Consider the following 6,254-nt stretch of genomic DNA (forward strand, 5'->3'; position numbering starts at 1 on the left):
GCCTGTAATCCTACTCCAGATGATTCAACTGTAAAAGTGGCCATTATTAATAGCAGAGTATCTTTTTTCTGATCTTTTTAATGCATTTACATTTATATATATATAAATGTGTACAAATATATAGTTTAGCCAATATTAAATAAATTATAGAGTATGTATTTTTTGTTATTTGTGTTTTTATTTAAAAGTATAAATTAACTATATTTAAGTCAGAATTATCAGGGCTTGGTTATTCATCCCTGTTTGCAAACCCAGATTTGAAATTTTCTAAAGGACTCCCTCCTTTCTGTACTGTTTGATTTCACCCCCATTTCCACTCCCATTGTCTCACAGTCCAGCTGCATCAAAAAGAAAGACATTCTAATCAGTGAAACAATTTAGAAAGCCTTACTTGTGTCTCCAGATTAAAGTATACAAGCAATTTTTGAACCAACAGGGTGAGAAAATGGAAAAACCTAACAACAATTTTAATTAAGAGCTAACTACTCTATATAGATTGCCTGCGTGGACGGCAAGGAAATATTTCTTATAGCCTAAGAGATTGAAATGGGATAATTGCTAGGAAAAATAGGTCCCTCTGACCTATTATTCCTTATTTCTACCAAATTCTAGCAGCTTTCTTAACCTTTCCTTTATGACCACTTGACAAGGAGCAGAGGGTGGTGGCTCTTCCCTGAAACAGTTGAGCTTGATTGCTTACAATCTTCCACACCCGGGGGTTTGCATTCCCCCCTTGATTAGGAGAAATGGTCCCCTGCTCATCCTGTCAAGACTCCCAGGCTGCACAGTGAATAGGGGAGAAATCTCATTTTGGAGACAAGTATTTTCTGTGAACTCTATTAAGCAACAAAGAAGCAAGGCTTTCATAGGGTCACATTTCCAGGATATAATCACTAACTTCTTGGGTGCAATATAAGGCCCCTGCCGGAGTCCACTCTTTCCGTATTCGTCAATGTGATTATTTCATGATAACAGCTTTCTCGAGGGAGTCAGGGATGCTTTCTGCACGTTTTAATGAGCCTGTCATCCTGCCTCAATTTTTTCCCATAGTCTTTATTTCATTTCTGATTCCCTTTTTCATGTTGTGAGCCACATTTATTTGGAAGGCAGAGAGGACACAGAGATTTTAAATGTCATCCAATGTAGATGAAAATCCATTGTCTTCCCTTCCTGAGATTTAGTGATATTGCTTTTTATTATTTAGTTGGGTTAAAAATATTCTGTACCTGTGTTCTGAGAAAAAATATATAACTGGACATGGAATTCAATATGTTCCTGGATTTAAAAAAAACTTTCTTTTCATGAAGATTTGAAACATGAGCTAAGTGCAGTTATAATAAAGAGCAATATAGCAAACATCCCTATGTAATAAAAGATTTCAGTGTCCTATCCAATGAGCCAGAAAATACAAGATTCCATAGTTCTGGTTTTACCAGACTCTATTAAAAGAGGCCAGATGATCTGTGAATAAGCACAGTTTTAACATTAACATTCTTATATTTAGGTATTACTTAATTTAACAGCAAATGCTAAATTTGAGATTCATAAAAATGTGTTTTTTATTTTTAGAAATAGAAAAAAATAAATGGTCAGAATATTAGATTTTATTTATGTTACCTATACTATTTTATTTGTTTTAAATGTAACCTTAATTTTAAATATGTCTAATATATTTTCTTATACAAGATTTTGATTTTATAACTAAATTTACCCTGAGATTTAGTATAAAAGGATAGTAGCACAGGATTTGATTTCATAAATAAATTTACTTTGGGATTTATTATGTAAAGACTGTAGATTAGGGTATATTTTAATGAATTTCAACTACCCCTCAACAATGGTTTATTCTAATTTTTCAGATGGCTTTTGTTAATGAATGATGTCTGTGACTAATGCTCCCTGTAGCTTCACCTATTTAAATTAATCTAGCTCTTTATCCTTTGTAAACATATGTATGATCTGCTTCAATCAGATTTTCTGAAAACAAAGAAAAGTACTCCCCATATTTTCCCAGGAGGTTTACAAATGATATGCATTGAACTAATCCACTTGGACTAATATGATTATTTTTTGTGTGTATGCAAAAGTGCATAGATTGTTCAATAATATATGAGAAAGGAGATGTGACTATTCTCCTGCCAGCTTCTTTACATATGCATCTGGAGGAGAAAGTGTCTCTGGGCTAAAAACCCGTGTGGCCGCTAAGACTTCCTTAGCAACAGTGCTTCAGCTTTCTCTGGAAACAAGGATGCATTCTCCAACACGAAGAGGACACACCAGTTCACTTTCACTCACACCTTTTTCCAGAATTGATGACAGGTTTGTGGGCACAGATTCAGACTCCCATCTGGCCACTACTATGACAGAGATAAGGCCTGGATATCCAGACTAGCTGGCAGAGGGGAGGACAGGCCCTCTCAGTCTGAGCCTGGGTGTGTTGAGGCTGTCCCTCAAACTCTTTCTTGGTGTGCTTCCTTCCTCTGCTCTCCCTTTACACACTGATATTCCCAAAGCTCTTTCTTGGTTCTTCTCTCTTTTTATACTACATAATCCTTGGTAATTTTTACCAAATCCATGGTTCTGATCATCTGCTAATGACTCTAAAAATATATTATCAGCTCAGACCCTCTCCTGTGACCCAGACCCAAATCTTCAACTTATTCAGCACCTTGCTGGATATCTTAATTTGGATATATCTTTGGTTCCTCAAACCCATCAGGTCCCAAAAGGAACTATTATATTTATTCTAAAATATGTGTTCTTTTGTGTTTCCTATCTGAGAGAATGACACCATCCAATTGCCAAAAGTGAAGTCATAGCAACTTCTTCCCTCTTGTAACCTCTCACATTCCAGGTCACCAAATTCTACAAATTTCGTCTTCTAAATACGTCTTAGATTTCTCCCCTCTTTTCCGTGACATTTTCCATGACTATTTCCACTACATCAGTTAAGGTAGGGGATTTCTTTGTTATTTTGCGGAAGAGGGAAGTGAGTGGACAGGGAGATAAATGTTTTCATTGACGTGGTGCACAATCTTTGTCAGGATATAGAAACTGAATGAATTAACATCCCAATTTTTCTCCTTCTTACATACCTTTGTGAATATAATTTTAAATGGTTGTAAATTAGTTCAAGTTTAAAGACAAGTCATGATGATGGTTTATCTGATGATGACATGTCCTTCGCATCAATTTGAAATTCCACTGATTTATACTTCCATGAACATTATATGAAAGTCCTTTCATGCACATTCTTGGCAATTGTAAATATCATCTGTTTGTAACAGTCGGATGGGCAAAAGCTGTATTTTATTCTCTTTTAAGTTATATTTTTATGATTCTTAACATATTTGGGCATTTTCGTATCTTTATCATGCTTTTTAAAATGTGAATTACTACTCTCATAAATTTTCATCATTATCATAAACTTTAAGTAACATTTCTATTGACTTGGAGGACCACTTTATGCAATGAGCATATTAACTTTTTCTGGGGTATTGGTGCATGTGTAGTACTTTTCTCCTTTCCTAATTGCCTTTTAATAATGCTTATGTGACATTTTATGATTCAGAAATATTTTTCATGTAGTCTCAGCTCCTGGTGTTTTCCTGTATGCCTCTATGACATAGTTATAACTAGTCTCTCTCCCATGGTCTCCTCACCCTTCCTCTGCACTCCCATGTGTCACAGAGTCATCTTTTCACAACATAAATCAGCCCTGTTACTTCCTGCTTCCAACACTTCCATGACTTCCCATTGTCTACATTGATTTCAGCATGGCAAAGGTTTTTAGAGCTCTAGTACCTTGATGCCACTCAAACACATAGCCTGTCACTCACCCTTACCATCTAATTATCCAGCCGTATTAGCCCAACAGGGCTGAGATACACCATGGGTGCAATTTACGTCAGAGTTTTTGCATGTGGTCCCCTTTTGTCTGGAATGACTTCCCTTTCCTTGACCTGTTAGGAATTCCTATTTATTTTTCCAGGACTTGGTGCATTGATTATTCCTCTTTTTTTTTTTAATACCATGACACAGTAAATATTCCTCTTTTGCACCGTGTTCCCAATTTTTGCTGTACCAGTGTCCCTTTTGTGTAGTCTTATTTACACAAAAGCTTTCTTTGATACATAACATTCTTAATTTAAATAAAACTACTGAAAATTGCACATCTCTACTGTAAATGGAGATACTATGTTACTTGCAATAGATAAGAGAAAACCATTAAAATGAAAACAGAGTATGGAATGATAGACAATGGAGACTTGGAAGGTTGCATGCTTGGGAAGGGAGTGGAAGACAAGAAATCACTTAGTAGGTACAATGTACATTATTCAAGTGATGGATGCACTAAAAGCTCTGACTTTGCCACTATACACTAATATCTGCATATAACAAAATAGCACTTATACTCCAAGATTTATACCAAAAGCCCTCACAAAGGCATAGGTACTACAAAAATGTACCTGTGCTCCACCCAAAATCATCTTGCACATCAACAGTTATACACATGCTAGCTTTTGCAAAGCATTGCTCAGTTTTACCATTTATTAAATTTTCAAAAGGCATAGTTTATAAAAAGACATAATTTGGTAAGAGTTTGAACAGATCTTTGGATATTCACATTTATTTCTAGTTATTTATCATCCTAAAGGTATTCATCTTTATCACGTGCAAATGGAGCAAGTCTTGGTTCACTATGCACTGACTGAATTACAAACAGACTGTGATGGAAAGCTTTAAAAGTGTTTCTTAGTCCATCTATTCTGTGGCATTTGTCTTAATTCAGGAGAGAAAGTATTAAATAAAGATAAAGGAAAATGAAAACAGGAGGACAATGAAAATGGGATGTCGGGTCTCAGGGGGCAGATGTTGTTACAGAAAACTCTGTCAGGCTTAATTTGTTAGATTCTATGGTAGAATGAACGTGAACTTAGAAGAAAACCTAATATTATATTTAGATTTGGGAATGGTTAAGGACTATTGCCAGGCTAGATTTAATTACATGTGTCATTTGACTTTGCGGTACTCTATATTCATAAAATCTCAAAAGGATCTGCTATTTTTCCTGAAGTTTTAAATATGCAATTCACATTAGTTTCTATTATTTTCTCTCTTTATTTTTTTAAATCTCTAGGTGATGATTTGTAAATTTGATAGAGGTACAATAGAAATAGTCTGCTTCCAAATGTTTCCTATTATGCTATTTTCTAAGAATGAGTCAAAATAGAAGCTGAACATATAGTTGAAAGCTAAAAATAAAAGATATTATTTTAAACTTTACAGATTTTTTACACTTCTCATACCAGGATTATAAAGTACCAATTTCTACTAAATGCACAAAAATGCTGCCAATCTTTAATATTTCCAAGAGAACAGTAAACATTAAGTAGTAATATAAAAATAGAACTTTGTAACCAGTAATGAAGGGGTGTTTATTTCTTACATTACACTGAAATGTATAATTTTAGTTGTTTCTTTTCAAATTACAACCGAATACAAAAACCTCTTTTCATCCAGAAAGAATGTTATTAAGTTTTCCTTAAAAAAAAAAAAAGACAGCTGTGTGCAGGATGATCTCAAAAATAGTTTCAAAGATGCATGTATTAGCTTATTAACAAGGTTCAGTATTTTAATGAGATGAAGTCATATGGTTTAATTCTTTACCCTTTGCTAACTTTATTACCATTCACCATTTGTGATCTCAGGCCGAGAGAAGGCAGTTAGCTTAAACAAAGCTGAAATTGCATCCATGAGTTCATAAGTGTTTGGCCTGATAATGGTTGTCTTTTTTGTTCTATTGCCCAATATGTGATTTTAGTGTTTCTCTGGGCCTTTAGCTGAAGTTGGAGCTCATATGCAAGTGAGATTCTCCTTCCTTTGATGAGAGCCCTCTGACATCCTCAACAGCTGGCCATAGACTTGAATCTCACAACACCACAGCTCTCTGAATCAAAGGTTAATGAGGAGGCTTCAGAGTGCCACAATCCCTGTCCTTCAGTTTGTAACAACATTGTATATGATTATAGGTCCTCTTCCTTCACCTCGAGAGAGATTCCATAGCTACCAGAAGATTCTTCAAGTTTCCATTAATTTAAAAATAAAAGATTTTTGCAGTACCTCATTATGTTGTAATTTATAGTCCTAGAGCAACTGAGAACACATTATGTAAACTCTAAATATTTTTAGGGTGAAATCTAAAAGACTTCTTTTAAAAAATATTGTGGTAGACTATATAATTATATTTATCA

This window comes from Sapajus apella, unplaced genomic scaffold (genome assembly GCF_009761245.1).
Source record: "Sapajus apella isolate SASKATOON/1434 unplaced genomic scaffold, GSC_monkey_1.0 scaffold3, whole genome shotgun sequence".
In the NCBI taxonomy this organism is placed as follows: domain Eukaryota; kingdom Metazoa; phylum Chordata; class Mammalia; order Primates; family Cebidae; genus Sapajus; species Sapajus apella.